Raw genomic sequence first — 18,961 nt, 5'->3', positions numbered from 1 at the left:
GTAGACTCCAACACTCCAACGTGAGATAAAAGGGGTAGAAACCAACGTCCAAGTCATCGATTCTTCTTTTTTCAATTTTTTGCTTTGAGATTTGCGGTGATTCCTCTCCCTCTCTCCCTCCCTCCCTCCCTATCCCAGGTGCTCAAATGAAATTAATCTCGGTATAAGCTTCCGTTTTGCTTTGCGGTACAGAGTGTTTGCTTTTGTATGTTTTCTCTACTGATAAAATTATTTGTATTTTTAGGATGCCAAGTTTGGTAGAAAGAAAGCGCAAAACGGGCAGTCCACTGATGGTGCTGTGAGTAATCGGAGTAGTTCACGTGAAGAGAATGTTGGATAAAAGCCAACAATCTGTGATTTAAATATAGATATGCTAATAAATAATAAATGCAATAGGAATTAACAGAGTATAAACTAGAGTACGAATTATAAAAACAAACAACTTGAAGATCGAGGCTTGCGTACCGCAATGTCCTTGAAACAGAATTTTCGCCCCTACTCAGTGCTTGTAGGACGTCTGTTCCACCAGGATTCAACGATCTAAGTCAGAAATTCCAGCACTGGAAAATAGACTTCTGGCGAATATTAATGTGGTTCTCTCAGTAAGGATGTTTATGATTGCACGAGAAGATTTATGATTTTTCTGTGTTCTAAATGCCATGCAGATAGATGTATATATAATGTGATTGTAAGGAAGGGATGCATCTGCTGAAATGGGTGTTTTTGTTTCTGCGTTTTCACACTCAGACTTCATCTGAAAAGATGAGTCTGTTGGAAAAAATAAATAATTAATTAATTTAAATTCGAAATTAAAAAATAATTAATTAATTTAATTATTAGAGCCCAAAGGCCCAAGGCACATCTTTTGACAATTAAATATATATTAATTATATATTAATTACCAATTAATTAGTACACTCCAAAGCCCAACCCCAAAGATGAGCCTAATTTCAGTCTCTAGGCCTATTACTCCAATCACTTTCTATAAAGGACAAAGCTTTATAAAGTGATAAAATCTTTTGGGAATGGCCAATGTGGGACAAAGAAATTTCTACTCAAACTACTTAAATTTCCAACAATATCCCACATTTGAGTTGAAATTTCATTCAAACTCCAACAAGTACCCCACATTTGAATGCAAATGTAAATGCAAATGGATGATTAGGCTGCCTAAAACTGAGAGAGAATAGACATGATATGCATCGGGTGAAGTGTCTTTTGAACTTGAACTTACCCTAGTGAAAACATATCGGGTTTACTTGGTGACGCAGTGGATGTGGAAGATCTTGAACTGTTCACCACAGTAGTAAACCGAGACAATATGCTACACACATATCATGGCTGCCACACGTCAATTCATACGGTTGTGTTCATTTTGGCCCTGAACAGATCGCGGATTTTGTATGAGCTTTAGAGAATTTAGCCATGTTAATTCTCATAAATGTGGCTCCATTTACTCCTATATAGGTGACATTAGTTAAGAATAGTCTGCCATATCTCTTGATAACAAGATATTAATGTCATTAAATGTATAAAACATAACCCCTTAAACATCAACAGACAACACACATGTTATCATAAGAATGGGTAAGTTGTGTGTTCAACTTTTGAATCAAACTCAACCAGTTTGCCTATTGAACCTAGATCATGGGATCTCCAATCAGCTAGGTTAGATTTCCGTCCAATTCGATTCATTGAATTGGCTTGAGACCCATTCCCCTCGATGTAAATAATATTTGCTCTCTTGGTAGGCCTTTTGTCAAAGGATCAGCTATATTTTCCTTTGACTTCACATAATCAATGAATATTATTCCATCGGAGAGCAACTTCTTAAGAGTATTATGTCGACGCCTGATGTGACGTGACTTCCCATTGTATACATGACTTTTGGCCCTTGATTGCGCGGCCATACTATCACAATGTCTACATATAGCCGTTACCGGCTTTGGCCAAGGCCCAAGGCCCATCTTTTGACAATTAAATATATATTAATTATATATATTAATTACCAATTCATTAGTACACCCCAAAGCCCAACCCCAAAGGTGAGCCCAATTTTAGTCTCCAGGCCTATTACTCCAATCACTTTCTATAAAGGACAAAGCCTTATAAAATGATAAAACCTTTTGGGAATGGCCAATATAGGACAAATTAGAAATTTTTACTCAAACTACTTCAATTTCCAACAGAGAACAGGTAGTGGACTTGATCTTATCATGTGGTGCATTGCATGGACTTTGTATGGTTGGACTCATTTGTTCTTCGATTTTGTCTGTTTTTCAGGCAAAAAACTCGGCAACTCCTTCAAATAGAGTCTTATCTGCATGACGTGTTAAATTTCATTGAGGATGTCTTCTGGAAATTCCGGTGCGAGGGTTCTATGTACTATTCCCGTGGATGAGGAAGCGATGCAAAGGCATCTTTAAATTCATATGCCTTCTGGAAATTCCAATGCGAGGGTTCTATGTGTTGTTCCCGTGGATGAGGAGGCGATGCAAAGCACGATTTAATTTTGACGATGGGAGTTCGTTTCTTTTTTCTATTTTACTCATGTCTTTTTTTCATTTATGTTTGACTGGATTTTGATAATTTGATGGTGGTCTTTCGTTTCTCATATGGATGCTTCGCCTCCATGACTTAGGTTAGAGAATTTTTGTCTTTTAAATTACTCTTCTCTCGGTACAGAAGAATATATAGCTCTTTCTGCACTGATATTAATATGCAAGTTACTGTTATTGCATATATTGTTTCCTCATGTTATCTTTTCTTTTGTCAAAAAAATTATTATGTTCTTTTTTTTTTGGTTTATGTAGGAATATTGTTTGGGCCCAAAATAATAGTTTGGGCCGAGTATAGAATCATTCTCGGCCCGGAAGGCCTTGCGACAAGAATACCATGGATCGTTCAGTACGTGGGCCTCCAAACCTAGGTCGGCTAGGTCATAACGCAAGAAGTCGAGTCCTAGTGCAATGAGGAGTCTCGGCAGGACTAATAACCCGGAAGCGAATCCGGCTCGGTTAAGGACTAGGTTCACAATCCTAGTGAAAATAGGACTGGTCGAGTCGGTGTTGATCAGGAGGAGAAGACCTAGTCCGAGTAGGGTTTTAACTCAGATTCAAAGAGATCCAGTGCTATAAATAGGGGAGGCTGTGCATCATTCAAAGGCCCCTGCAAATCAATACAAAACTGCCATGCGCAAATTCTCAACAACTTGCGATTTTTTCCTTCTTTTTCGTTGACACATCTTCCGTTGGCATCAACAGCACTGTGGAAGCAACCGGTGATATCTTAAGTCGGCATAGATATCTCTATCACCGTAGAATCAGTCGATCTTGCAGTATCTTCCGTTGGCATCAACAGCACTGCGGCGAGAACGGTTGGTTACCTATCCAAGTCTCGGTCGAGGAGGATTTCCAGGTCCTTATTGATTGAGGTCATCCCATTAGCCTTCTCGGCGAAGTGAGGTGTTACGGTATATCGAGCTCGGCGCATTGCACACCGAGTTGTTTTATGATTGGATACTCCCAAGTAGGATTTAGAGTTCGGCATTCGGACGGCCGAACCACGTTCACCATCAAGACTCATATCTGTTTTGAGTATTTGTGCCCTTACACTTTGGTGTCGATTCGGCGAGAGTTTACTCTGACGAATAACATCACTGTGACCGAATCCGACGACGACGATTCGTGAACTTTGTAAAGAATAGTAACCTTGTCTTCAGGTTCGAGAACCCAAGAGGCCGAGACGCGTTCCTTCCTCGGTCGTAATCGTAAGACGTAGAAGTCAGTCGCGCACCCAACGTAACATCAACAAATTTACTCCTCGGCCGAGCTCGGCCGACGAGTTGGCACGCCCCACATTCATCGAAGGATGTAGTTAGCTTGTAGATTACTCAGCCTGCGCACCACGTAGGCTTGGTAGTTTCTAGGGTTTGTGTTTAAGCACGCCCAGTGGGACCCGGTGCTAAACTACGAAGTTCATGCCAATTGAAACAGGATCGGTAAAAAAGAAAACAGATATAGGAAAGTCGACAGCTGATCTACCAAATCAGAACATAGGACACAATGGCGCAGAATCCCATCAGCGTCGTGACACCTGAGTCCACGACGTAACTCGCCGAGAAAGGGAAGTTAATCTCGGCGGTCAGGTTCGCAGTCTTGAAATTCCCGACAGGAACACTTGCGATCTCAATGAATGAGTATTAGAAGATTGTGATGAAGATGGTGGCGAAGGATCCGATCCACCCATGAGGTCGTTTCTTCGAAAACGGCTTGACGAGCAATCTCGAACGGTTGAACAGACATTGAGTCGAGGAATCGATAAGCTTCATGACGTGATACGCAATTCCAGTGAAGCACAAATCGGATTACTCGAAATATTGGTTAGTAAGGTCAGCGATGGTAGAACTTTCGATCTTGCCCAGCATTTGCCGCCGAGGAATAATCTACTATCAAGTGCACCGGCCGAGCCAATTCATGCTCGGCTCAGGCCAATTCAATTGGAAAGAGGAGGAGGGTCGAATAGTAGGTCAGACGGATCCGACCAGAGAGTGGAAGTAACACCCATCGATATGACCGAAGTTCAACGGATGATCGATTCGGCCATAAAGAAAGGGCCGAAGTTCCCTAAGTTTATACACCCATATCCAGCTTACGTAGAACAGGTCGAATACCCTAGAGGTTTCAAGATCCTGGATTTTAGCCTTTTTGCCGGAGAATCATCTTTATCCTCGTTAGAACATGTAGCTCGCTTCACCGCACAATGCGGAGACGTTAATAGTGACTTTCACAAGCTGCGACTTTTCAATTTTTCGTTGACCGGTTTAGCGTTCGCTTGGTATATTAACCTCCCACCGAACTCCGTCCAGAGTTGGGAGGAGTTGGTCGAGAAGTTTCATGAGCAGTTTTATCGGCCGGGAATGGAAATGTCAGTATCCTCACTAGCAAGGATGGCTCAGGCGTTCGACGAGTCACCAATGGATTATCTTACCAGATTCAAATCGGCCAGGAATTGGTGCCGAGTGCCTCTCCCCGAAGTTGAATTCGTCAGACTTGCTTTGAATGGTCTTGACGTCGAATACAAAAAGAAATTCTTGGGGGTAAACTTTCGGGATATGTACGAATTAGCCCAGCATGTCGAGCAATATGACTATTTACTCTGCGAGGAAAAGATTTCAAAAGCTCCATCTCGGGGGACGATTTACAAGAATCCTACTGTCAATTATGCATCAACCGAGGATGAATGCGTTAGTGTGGATGCAGCTGAAATAGTGATAGATAAGTCATACGTTTGCAAGGCACTGACTCAAGTTGACTCTAAGGAAGTCAAAATCCGTTCGGCTACTGAAGAAACACTAAAACTGTCAAAAGTTTATACTTTTGATATTACAAAGGCCGATGCAATTTTTGATCAACTGTTATCAGCGAGGATCATCAAACTTCGGCGTGGGCACAACATTCCCAAGGCCGAAAAGCTTAAAGGAAAGATATATTGCAAATACCACAATTCAAGCAAACATACGACAAACAATTGCGTCGTGTTTCGAGACAACGTCCAAAGCTGGATTGATAATGGCAAACTGAAATTTCCAGAGAAGAAGATGAGTGTTGATACTGACCCGTTCCCCACGGCAACAATAAATATGGTCGATGTGACCCTACCTAAAGACAAAGGGAAACGAAAGGCCGAAGTTGTTGCGACGCAACGCGTTCGGAATCAGAATTCTCGGCCACGTTTCATGGCCGATTTTCGTTCAAACAAACCACCTACAGCTTTAACGGGGCCCGCTATTGTCAAACCTATGATGGATTATAGCACCGATGAAGACAGTGGGATAGCGGTTTTGTGCAGTAAATGTAGAGCAAAGGTCGGCAGTGAGCCAGAGGAGAAGCCCTCTTCGCTTATAACGGAACGACCTACGGCCGCAACCCAGCAAAAGGTTGCCAACGTAGGCCAACATCAAGGGGTTTTTGATAGGCTCGGTCCTAAAGTGAGGATGGAAGAGACACCCTCAGTCAGGCGGCCCCTTGATTTTGATGCTTCATTTTATGATGAGGACTACTATAAACGTAATTCTAGCAGTTCGGAATCATCGCGGAGCCAAAAAACTTTCAAACCTCCCGAACCTAGAGATCAGCGTTGGTATACATATCATTCTTCGAAAGGCGTCTACACCGCACTATCCAAATCCCAGAAACGCCGGCACCAAAGGATAGATTGCATGGCCCGCCGACGAACAGCCCAAGAAACTTCGGTCCCTAAATGGCGGCCGAATGACACGATTGCTACTGATGATAAACGACCACCTCCAGCTATTATGACAGAGTTGGTTCAAGGGAAACGGTTGGTCAACCGAGATGTCTAAACCACGTTCGAAGAGGCTGATAAAAGGATCAAACTTCTTCTTCGGCCGGGGGAGATGAAGGCACGCCTCGAGCATTTCAGGCAAGAAGCCGAAAGCAAATTAGCCCCGCCGGCCATACAAGAACCTTTGATCAAAATTCGACGGAATTTGCATCCGCCGTTCCTCGGGGAGGCTTTGGAATATATGCGAGAATTTCATAAGAAACATTCGGCCAATGATCTGTATGGTTTGCCGAAGGCATGTCAGGACACAATTGATCTTGTCCTGACTTGTCCTGATGCCGAGCGAATCATTCAGAAGACCTCAAACCCAGGATTGAAAGCAAGGTCCCAGCACATACGAGAAGCTCGTGTCCTTGGATTTGAAGTCGACTCATACATTGATATCGATGCAGCCGACCTTCCTTTCTCAATGGAGGACCTTCAGTATTTACGATATCACTTCGAAGTATTTTCGGATGTTTCTCTCTTCGGCCTTACGACCGATGAAATGGCACGTGTTGCGCGATTGGATGCTTATCTGGACACCAGGGATGCCTGGATACACTACCAGGAGCAGGCTCGGATCTTGACCCCAAGCACACTGTCGATCTCAACCTTACATGAGGCAATCACGCAGAACCAACAAGCTGCCGAAGCAGCACTGCAGGATCAAACCATTGAAGAAAGAGCAGAAGAGTCTCTTTGTCCAACTCTGACAACAACGGAAGCCGTAGTCACCGACCAGACGAGAGATGAGGCTAGTAAGGAGGATCCTAACCCGATGGGCCCGTCAGTCTTGGATAACATGGAAATCAGTATGGTCCATGTGTTACCCGCTGATTTTCAATCAAGCACAGCTCAGCCGAATTTCCTCGATGGTGATGTAGTCGCCGAGGAAGCCGGCCATGTTGACTTTGTATCTGTTGCTGAAGTTGACTCTGCAACAAAAGATGACAATATCAAAGCAGCTCTGGCCGAATTGTTTCCTCGCTCAACATCGGCCAATCTCCATCATTTAAAGCCATTGTATGTGACGGCCCATATCGAGGGATATCCAGTTTCTAAAGTTTTTGTCGACTGTGGAGCTACCGTCAATATCATGCCTATGAACATCATGAAGGCCTTATGTCGCTCTAATGACGAACTTATTCCGTCAGGGATCACAATGAGTAGTTTCGTCGGCGACAAATCCCAAACCAAAGGTGTACTTCCGTTAACAGTGAATATTACCGGTCGTACTCACATGATCGCCTTTTTTGTAGTTGATTCCAAAACCGAGTATAATGCACTACTCGGTCGAGATTGGATTCACCAAACCAGCTGTATTCCTTCCTCATTGTATCAAGTGCTCGTTTTTTGGGATGGCAAATTGGTCACTGTTTACCCGACCGATAGCCAACCTTTCGAAACTAACATGATCCAAGCACGGTATTATGATGACCACGTCGGCTACATTACTTTGCAAGGCTTCAATGATGAAGGACGGCCGACTCAGATTTCTGTTCACAAAGCTATCGAGGTTGGCGCCGAGACTGTCCACCTGGATTCAGCGAGACTCGGATTAGCCAATTTCCTCCCCGACGCCGATGTTTGACACCAATCGAGAAAACGTAGGGCCGCGGTTTCATCTACTATGGAACGACTGCTGGCCCATCGGTATACTATATCTAAACAACCAAATTCGGGCGTTAACCTCATCGAGTTCCTTGCCGAAGGAAATAATGGTCCTGTCTTATCTCTTGACAAAGTTCAAGCCGCCCCGGCCGAGCTCGAAGATCATCAGCCCCAAGTTAAGGACCCCTTAGAAGAGATTAATGTTGGGACGGCCGATAACCCACGGCCTCTGTTTATTAGTGCTTTACTTCCCCAACAAATGAAGGACGAACTTCGTGCCTTGCTTACGGAATTCAAAGATTGTTTTGCTTGGAGCGACCATGAAATGCCCGGCTTAGATCGTACTCTTGTCGAGCATGAATTACGTATTAAGCCCGGATGTAAACCTTTCCGTTAGCCATCTCGTCGATTCTCGACCGAAGTGCAACTCGGCATCAAGGATGAACTGGTTCGACTATTGAAAGCCGGGTTCATTCGGACAGCTCGATATGTGGAATGGTTGGCGAACATCGTTCCTGTCTTAAAGAAAAATGGTGCACTGCGCATCTGCATCGATTTCAGAAATCTGAATCTGGCAACTCCCAAAGATGAGTATACAATGCCGATTTCAGATATGTTAATCGATGCCGCGGTGAATCATGCGATCTTATCCTTTATGGATTGACATGCCGGGTACAACTAAATTTTCATTGCCGAAGCCGATGTGCACAAAACTGCTTTCCGCTGCCCGGGGGCACTCGGCACTTACGAATGGGTTGTTATGCCATTTGGGCTCAAAAATGCCGGCGCCACATACCAACGGGCAATGAACACCATATTTCATGATTTAATTGGAACCATCGTCGAAGTTTATATCGACGATGTTGTAATTAAATCCAAACAATGGCGGACTCATCTGGATGATCTCCGACACGCTTTCCTTTGTATGCGCCAACACAACCTCAAAATGAATCTTGCCAAATGTGCATTCGGTGTGTCGGCCGATAATTTTCTCGGTTTCCTGGTACATCACCGTGGGATTGAAGTGGACGAAAATAAAGCACGTGAAATCATCAGTGCTCCACCCCCAACAACGAAGAAACAACTGCAGTCCTTACTTGGCAAGATAAATTTTCTCCGCCGATTTATAGCTAACTCGGCAGGGAAAATGAAAGCGTTTTCGATGCTTTTAAAACTTAAGGACTCAGATACATTTGCGTGGACGGACGAGCATCAGGCAGCGTTTACACAAATCAAAGTCTCCTTCACGACACCACCTGTCCTTGTTCCACCACGGCGCGGTAAACCTCTTAAACTATATATCTCGGCGGCTGAAGAGTCCATCGGCTATCTCCTTGCCCAAGATAACGATGCCGGGTGAGAGCAGGCTATTTTTTACCTCAGTTGAAACCTTAATCAACCAGAAACCAATTATTCCGCCATTGAGAAGCTCTGTCTTGCCGTGTTCTTCGCCGCCTCCAAGCTCCGGCATTACATGCTTCCGTCGGTCACACAAGTCATTGCCCAGACCGACGTTATCCAGTACATGCTTACCCGGCCAATCGTAAAAGGGAGAATTGGGAAGTGAACGATGGCGTTATCCGAGTTTAGCTTGCAATACGTGCCCCAGAAAGCTGTCAAAGGCCAAGCATTGGCCGACTTCCTTGCTCAACACCCCTCTCCCTACGGTTTTGGGGACACCGATGTCGAAATCGGCATGGTTAAAGCACGCGACAACTATTGGACGATGTATTTTAACGGTTCCAGTACTTCATCCTCGGCCGGCGTTGGGGTTGTCATTCAATCTCCTAATCACGATCGTTGGTATTTTTCGCTTAAGTTGGATTTTGACTGCACCAATAATCAGGCCGAATATGAAGCCCTTATCATCTGCCTTGGCCTCCTTCGTGACTTACGGGCCACCCGTGCCCTCATCCTCGGCGACTCTGAGCTTGTGATTAACCAACTTAATGGGTCTTTCCGCTGCATGAGTTGTACCCTGGCACCATACCACATGGTTGCCAGCTATTTGGCCGAGTCCTTCGACGGTATTACGTTCGAACATATTTCCCGGATCCATAATACCAACGCGAACGAGTTGGCTCAAATTGCCTCCGGTGCACAACTCCTGGGGGGCAAGCTAGGCAGAGAAATACCGGTGTTACGACAGCTATACCCGGCCTTGATTAACCAGCAAATCCTCCGGCGTAACGATGTAATACGCACCCAAGTCATGTCTTTACCTTCGTTGCTAGACCGACAAGACACTTTAGAGGTTTGTACTGTCAAGGCAACACCAGATGATTGGAGAAAACCCATTATGCAGTACCTTGACAATCCCAATGGAAAACATAGTCGCAAGACACGAGTTCACGCCACGAACTATGTCACGTACCAAAATGAGTTATACCGAAAAGGTGAAAATGGTTTGTTACTACTATGCCTCGACCCCCAAGAAGGTGCTTAGGCAATCGCAGAGGTCCATGAAGGGATTTACGGAGCTCATCAATCCGGACGAAAAATGCGATGGCTACTTCGACGACACGGCTATTTTTGGCCAATGATATTAAAGGATTGTATCGAGTTTGCACGAGGGTGCATACAGTGCCAGATTCACAGGCCTATACAAAGGGTCCCGGCCGAATCGTTGCATTTAGTCATTAAGCCATGGCCGTTTAGAGGATGGGTCATGGACATAATCGGTAAAATCACGCCATCTTCTGGAGCTACCAAGCACGTATGGATAATAGTCGCGACCGATTACTTGACTAAGTGGGTCGAAGCGAAATCATATGCTGAGCTAACATCTAAAGAAGTTTGCGACTTCGTGGAGGAACACATTGTGACCAGATTTGGCGTACCAGAAACGATCATAACTGACAATGGAACAATCTTCACAGCCGAGAGGTTTAAAGAATATACGGCAAATTTGAAAATCCGGCTCGAACAGTCTACACCGTATTATCCACAAGCGAATGGGCAGGCCGAGGCAAGTAATAAAGTGTTGATCGGCATCCTCGAAAAAATAATAAAAGAAAGGCCTGGCATGTGGCATTTAAAGTTGAACGAGGCATTATGGGCATATCGAACATCGCCCCGATCGGCGAATGCGACAACCCCGTACGCATTAACCTACGGACACGATGCAATGTTGCCAGTCGAGTTAAGCATAAATTCGTTGCGATTAATTGAACAAAGTAGTTTGTTTAGCGCCGAATATAATCAGTCTATGAGACAGGAATTAGAAGATTTGGAAGAAGCGCGACTTGACGCTTATAACTTACTAGTGGCACAGAAACAGATTGCCGAGCGAGCCTATAATCAAAAGGTGCGTCAGAAAACATTTGGTGAGGGTGAATTGGTTTGGCAAACGGTGTTACCCGTAGGACTAAAAGACCCTAGGTTCGGCAAGTGGTCGCCAAATTGGGAGGGGTCGTTCGTTGTACATAAAGTATACGGAAAATGGGCGTATCATCTTAAAGACCAGACCGGTGTAGTTCACAGATTACCAATCAATGGGAAGTTTTTGAAGAAATACTACCCGGTCACATGGGAAATGCGGGAATAGAAAACCAGTTCATTAAGATTGATAAGCATGTACAAAATGAGTAAGTCGACCGGTTTACATTCAAATACATTCAAGGTGAAGAAGGTAGAAGAGTGACGAGCAGGGCCTTCAGCTCCAACCACCACACCTCGCCCATGATGACCTCGGCCTGCCGGTTCTTTTTGTCCAGCTTCAACTGCTCGACCCGCTTTGTGTTCACCGCGTACTCAGTCAAACAAACCTTGTCGCCCGACTCGAAGTCCTTGGCAAGCTCGGAGGCAATGGCCGAACGGCGTTTCGCCAATTCGGCCATTTGACGGTCGATGTCGGCCAAGGCTTCTCCTTTAGCCTTTAAGGCGTCAATCTTGGGACAGAAGGTATCTTGAACGGCCATGGCAGCCTGCATGTCTTGCTCAGCCCTTAGCGCGCTCTCAAAAATACTGAAAGTTTCTCAAACCCGCTCCAAGGCGGTTGACGCCCGAACGACAGCCTCGCCGCTCAGCTGACCGTCGGCTCCAAGGTCGTTTAGACACACACCCAGCAAATCCAGACCTTTGCGCTCAAGGACTTGCGACGCCGAAAGCGACAAGACCTCCTACAGCCGAGTCAGAGCAGTTGAATCAGCAGTGTCAGTTGTGGCGGCCGAAGGACCAGACCCTCCAGTGGTGCTGGACAAAAGAGCTTTGAATTCGACCTCCCACGAAGCCTGCACACACAAATCAGGTTAAGCTCAAAAGAGGTCATGAAAAAGATAGCAAAAAGGTTTCGTTTCTTTTAACCTGCCGAGAGGAGACCTCAGCCATGTCTTCAGGATCGTTGCTCGAACCTAAAGAACTCAATGGCCGAGCCCAGTGTCTTATATTGCTTCTCAGTTCACGCGGCCGATGGAGGTTATCTACGTTCGATGGCCACTGAGGCGGCCATGAAATATAGATAACACCCTTCGGCGCATAGAAGTTTCGATGAAAAGAGTACGCAGACACCTGACAGTATTTTTCTGGTTTAGAGTTTTATGGCAGGCAAATAATCAAGGAAAGGTGATAAAAGGCACTTACGAAGGTCGAAGTAGCTTCCTACAGAGGGATGTTGAGGTCCTGGTCTTGAGGATGGATGGCGTTTCCGCCGTTGCCTCTGGTTCCTCGGCCGGTCGCTTGCCATGATCGGCCGTGGAAGGGCCGACTGAGACAGCCGCTTCGGGCGCAAGATGGACATCTTGGTCCTATGGAGGAGCAGGCATTTCGGTCGCCGCTATTGGTTCCTCGGCTGGTCGTTTGCCACGGTCGACCATGGAAGGGCCGACTGAAACGGCCACCTAAGACCCAGGAAGAGGTTGAAGACGGGGATGAGGGCGACTCGTCACTGGAACTTCGTCGCTCCCATCGTTCTCTTCTAGAACAAAGATCGAAGGTTTTGGATGTGCGGGAGAAGTCTTCTCGGTCGCAAGGACTGCCTTTTCTAGGACAGGCGTAGCCTCGACTGATGAAGCTACGACTGGTGCACCGACCTCAGAAACAAGCCGTGCTTGGACTGTTTTTACGGTCGAAGTTGGCTGTTTCTCGACCAAGGCTTGGCCGACGGTGAGAGAAGGGGAAACACTGGGAGTTGTCGCCTCTGGAGTTTGACTGGAGATAACGTGGATCTCCCGTGCTCCTTTCTTTGCCAGCTTTTTGACCCGCTTGGCAGACCGAAGGGGTTCGATGGTCGGCTTGGCCTCTTAGCGAGGCCGTTTTCTCGGCAAGACGGGCACATCGGTTTTAGCCCTCTTTGAGGTGACCGATTTTTTCTCAACCGCAGCTGCAGCGACCATTTCCACCTTTTTCAAGGACCGGCTACCTGGGGAAGCAAAAGAAAGTCAGCAAAGCAGATCAGTAGTTCAAAATTAAAAGAAAAAGGTAGAAATAAACCATTACCTTGGGTTTGGGGGGCAGAAGCCTTCTTAGGTCGACCACCGAAGAGTTTGGCGAGAACGGTTTCGACCGGAACACCAAAGAACTGTTGGGTATATTCTTCCCACCAAGCACCGAAGGTATCAGTGCAAAGAGTTTCTGGGGTGACCGGTCGAAGGCGGAATTTCTGGCACCGCTCTTGGAACTCCCTTTTTACGTCACTGCATTCCTTCTCGGAAGAACCAGTTTCACGTCTGCGGCTTAGGACGGACCGAGATGAGAGATGGGGGACCGGGCAACCTTGGAGGTAGCCAAGCTGCCGATCGAGGAAGTTGGGATGATACACTTCCCAACTCGCTCGGCAGCCCTCATAGCCGAAAGGAAGGTCGCGGGCAAGCACGAAGGACCTCCAGGATTGACGAAGGTCAGCATCTTCATCAACGCCCCATGCTGATGTAGGAAGTCTGATCGACGAAGGGTATTCTCGACGACGACAGATCAAGAATTCATCATCAGAAAGGTCGTCGAGAGCGAAAAAGTATCTGAACACTTCTTCAGCTTGGTGGGAGGGATTGACCGAAGAGCCAGTTGGGGGCCGAGCGCTTCCCTGGGCGAGAAATCGACCATCGTTGGCCGAAGAGGGGCAAAATAGACCTGCAGCCAAAGTTGGAAGACCCAGAAGGGCCCATTCTGCTGCGGATCAACCTTGTTTAGAGTGACTTCGGCCAAGCAGCGTAAGAGATGTGCGAGAATGGCCGGGCTGAGTGCCAAAGTGTGACCGCTAGCCAAGGTTTCGGCCACTGGCATATTCTTGACCAGACACTTATTAGATTTGGTACAACAAATAAATTTGTTGTACCAATAGAAGAGGAAAGCCTCGTGCTCCCCTTCTCGCAAAGCCTTCTCTCCTCGACCGGCAAAATGGAGATAGAGGGTGTTGTAGTTGAATAAGTTCTTGTGAAGCTTGTGGACCTCTTCCTTCGCGGGTGTTTAGCCATCACCGCTCAGCATCTCAAGGGCCCGTTTGTCGAAGAGTACCTTCAAATTGAGGTTCGACGAGTACCCAGGGAGGGCAGTGTCGACTGGGATTCCAGTTGGGGAAGTCCCCAAGATGGCAGTGACGTCGAGGATGGTGGGGCCAATGGGGCCGAGAGGGAGAACCATGGTGTTAGTAGCCGAACACCAGAAACATGAGGCCGCCAGGAGGAGCTCATTGTCCATGATGATATCCATGGACGAGAGGTGAATGGCATCATAAATGCCTAGGGCTTTCCATTGCTCGCCAAAAAGCCTTTCCATTCGTACAACCCAGGCTGCCCAAGCTGTAGTGGTCGAGGGCCAAGAGCCCTGAGGCCTCGCCACCTCCCACTTCGACCATTCAAATCATTACAGCAAAGATGACATGCAAATGAGCCCGGTGATGGTCGGTGGCACCGCCGCCTTAAAGAGATGACCTAAGATTTGGTGAGGGGTACTCATGTCACTCTCAAATCGGATGGTCTTGATTGAACTCCGATCAATAATTTTCTGGCATTGGTCACACTCCTTAGAAAGCTTGGAGATAAAGGAGGCCATGGTGAATGGTTTGAAAGGATGACAAGAAAAGAATTTTCTGGGTTTAAAGATTGAGGAACGAAGACTTGGGAAAAAGAACTGCGCTGGAGAACAAGGGCAAGAAATTTCAGAGAGATTTTGAAAGCGTAAAGTATGAATGAGGGATTTCAGTATTTATAGGATTTTGGCAGGAAGGGCAATCGTTCGAAATTCAAAACAAAGGGCAAAATCGACCAAAGGAATCGCTGATCATGATGAACATTCAGGAAATGCAGTTGAGAAGACCAAGAGTCTCAGGTTTTGGGGGCGCACGATTGCGTGTGATGGTGAGATTAATGGCGGAAGACGTTTCGACGTCTGCACGATGACAAACGGCTCGCGGATTGAGGTAGAGTGGCTATGTTCAGCCATAAGGTCATGATGGCATAACGGTTCTGGTAGCCGCACGCCTTAGACGTCATTATTAGGGATTGGCCGTGTTAGAAGACGCCACGTGGCGAGTTAGTTAGCAGGATCAAGATCGTGCAATCGTGCTCAATAAATGGGCCTTGGAAATAGAGCACTAGGGTTCTGAGGATTACATTTGCTTCTTCAAGGCCAAACCTCGGCCAACAAATTCAGGCCGAGGACCTCAGAAGCGAGGGGGCAATGTTTGGGCCCAAAATAATAGTTTGGGCCGAGTATAGAATCATTCTCGGCCCGGAAGGCCTTGCGACAAGAATACCATGGATCGTTCAGTACGTGGGCCTCCAAACCTAGGTTGGCTAAGTCATAATGCAAGAAGTCGAGTCCTAGTGCAATGAGGAGTCTCGGCAGGACTAATAACCCGGAAGCGAATCCGGCTCGGTTAAGGACTAGGTTCACAATCCTAGTAAAAATAGGACTGGTCGAGTCAGTGTTGATCAGGAGGAGAATACCTAGTCCGAGTAGGGTTTTAACTCGGATTCAAAGAGATCCAGTGCTATAAATAGAGGAGGCTGTGCATCATTCAAGGGCCCCTGCAAATCAATACAAAACTGCCTTGCGCAAATTCTCAACAACTTGATATTTTTTCCTTCTTTTTCGCTGACACATCTTCCGTTGGCATCATCTTCCGTTGGCATCAACAGCACTGTGGAAGCAACCGGTGATATCTTAAGTCGGCATAGATAGCTCTATCACCGTAGAATCAATCGATCACGCAGTATCTTCCGTTGGCATCAACAGCACTGCGGCGAGAACGGTTGGTTACCTATCCAAGTCTCGGTCGAGGAGGATTTCCGGGTCCTTATTGATTGAGGTCATCCCATTAGCCTTCTCGGCGAAGTGAGGTGTTACGGTATATCGAGCTCGGCGCATTGCACGCCGAGTTGTTTTATGATTGGATACTCCCAAGTAGGATTTAGAGTTCGGCATTCGGACGGCCGAACCACGTTCACAATCAAGACTCATATCTGTTTTGAGTATTTGTGCCCTTACACTTTGGTGTCGATTCGGCGAGAGTTTACTCTGACGAATAACATCACTGTGACCGAATCCGATGACGACGATTCGTGAACTTCGTAAAGAATAGTAACCTTGTCTTCAGGTTCGAGAACCCAAGAGGCCGAGACGCGTTCCTTCCTCGGTCGCAATCGCAAGACGTAGAAGTCAGTCGCGCACCCAACGCAACATCAACAAATTTACTCCTCGGCCGAGCTCGGCCGACGAGTTGGCACGCCCCGCATTCATCGAAAGACGTAGTTAGCTTGTAGATTACTCAGCCTGCGCGCCACGTAGGCTTGGTAGTTTCTAGGGTCAACAAATACGAAGAAAAATTAAAGTGGATATCAACAAATCAAGAATGGACACAAATGATAGGAGCAATAATTTAATTTTACATAATGAATAGCATTTGTGACCCATATAAATTAATTTGATTTGTTTATGTATCTCCGGTTAATGCTTGACTTCACGCATAAAGACATTCTTGATTTCTTGGTTTATTAATTTGATATCTTTCATAATGTAGGTTACAAATTAAAAATAATTATAAGAATGTCTTTATGAGTGACCAAAGTAAAAAAGAAAAGAGAAATTCGTAAGCCATGAGTAACGCGTCGTGATGTAAAAAGGCATTTTGCAAGTGCATAAGTACGTGCAAAAAGGTTACTATATATAAAGCTTGTTATATTAACATCCTACATATTGTTGAGCACACGGTACATCACACAATTGCTTTTACAATTAAAATTTATCATAATATAGCCACACACTTTCCCTTAATATCCTCACACCCCACCCAACCCCGCCTGGCCCTGTCTTTTTTCTCCTCCTTCCTTCTGCACTTCCGTTTTTCGTCCCGTTTTCAATTAATCAAAAAGGCAAATTATACGCTGTGTAACATACTGTGTTGCATCAATGATACGTAAAAATGCTCTTTACATGCATCAGTGGTATACATCTTCTACATTTGGCTTGATTGTAGGGTATATAAGTCATCTAATATTAAATTTTAATGTAGAGTGCTAATAAAATAGCTTATATATAATTCGGTTTACAATGAATAACCGGTCAAACTAAACTGAAACCGCACTGCTCGGTTTCATCAATAGATTTAAGTAAAATTGAACTAAACTTAACTGAACTAGTGTTCTTCGATTTTGGATTAAAAAATGGACCGAACTGAATTAGACCGTGCTGCCCACCTCTAGTTGTTCGAATTCAAAAATCAAATTGAAGCAAATGATGGGTTGGATTATTGTTCTAAATTTTCTTTCTTTATTGACTGAATTTTTTTTTGTTAATTTTTGGAGATTGGTTACTTTCATCATCGGGCACCAGCGCCAAAGCAAACCCACAACCTCAAGTCGGAAGGATTTGCGTTGGCACCTAACTGTCAGCTACCCACGCTATGGATTTACGTAGGAATTAACATAAGTTTAACTTCGTTAAATCTCTTACTTTTTGAGTTTTAAGGGAAAATTTTTGAAAATGTCATATGAATTTGTACCCATTTTTTAATTTATTATATAAACTAAAAGTTTAAGCAATTTTTCATGCCAACTTTCCGGAATCATCAAATTGTCATCTCACCTTAACTCTGTTAAGTTTTCCATACAAAATAAGTTATATGCCTCGCACATGACTTGTATTCAGAGTTATTTCTACCATTTTAACATCTCACTTCCTTCTATTATGTTGCATTCAATTAAAACAATTCTAAAGTGTTCAGTTTAGCATATCATGAAATCAAATTTTATATGGGCTTTGTAATATAAGACGAGTTGATGTTTGGTGCTAGAAATGGAAATGTAGATGCATATACTCGAACACAACGATCCGCATGAATACCCTTGAACCCAAAATATAAGAGTTTTACTAAAGAAAAATAAAGAACTTGTAAAAAGATCTTAAATGATAGAAATAACCTTGAATACAAATCATGTACATGACTTATTTTTTATGAAAAACTTAACGGAGTTAAGTGAGATGACAAATTGATGATTTCAGAAAGTTGGTATGACAAATACTTAAAATTTTAGTTTATATGACAAATTGAAAAATATGCACAAGTTCATATCACATTTCAAATTTTTTTTTTCTAGTTTTAATAAAGAAAATGATAAAATATCAAACCAATTCCTCACCCACACGTTGCAACTTCTTTCCTCTCCCGCACGTTGCAAACCTCGACCTCTCTCTCTTCCTTTCTCTTACAGTTTTTCTTGTAAAACATTTTTTCTTCTACGGTTACGTCATCTTCGTCCTTGCTCTAGTATTTGGAGAAGAAATTATTAAATAATACAGTACTACGAGCTCGTTTGGATGTGCTTTTAAAATGGCTAAAAGCGCTTTTAGAGAAAATGTTTTTTGGTTCCAAAAGCACTTAAAGTGTTTTCTGCAAGAAGCACCAATTAGGTGCTTTTTCAAAATTTACTTGCATTTTTACTAAAAATTGGTTCCAAAAATATTTTCACCAAAAGCGCGTTCAGTCATTTTAAAAGCATATCTAAACAAGCACTACATTGATAGCTGATAGTACCTGCTAACAGGTACGTAACATGCGGCAAGAGTT

General features: G+C 44.7%; 1 long non-coding RNA gene across 1 annotated transcript in view; it reads left to right on the top strand.

Annotated features, from left to right (window-relative positions):
• Positions 1–2,392: 2,392 nt before the first annotated feature.
• LOC126594225 (uncharacterized) overlaps positions 2,393–18,961 on the top strand; it is a 64,638-nt gene continuing 48,069 nt past the window's right edge. Inside the window, exon 1 of the long non-coding RNA XR_007613184.1 lies at positions 2,393–2,524. This is a non-coding gene — a long non-coding RNA (uncharacterized LOC126594225). The remainder of the gene's footprint in view (positions 2,525–18,961) is intronic.

The sequence above is a fragment of the Malus sylvestris genome, chromosome 12 (genome assembly GCF_916048215.2).
Source record: "Malus sylvestris chromosome 12, drMalSylv7.2, whole genome shotgun sequence".
NCBI classification, from domain to species: domain Eukaryota; kingdom Viridiplantae; phylum Streptophyta; class Magnoliopsida; order Rosales; family Rosaceae; genus Malus; species Malus sylvestris.
This window is presented reverse-complemented; position numbering and strand designations above follow the sequence as displayed.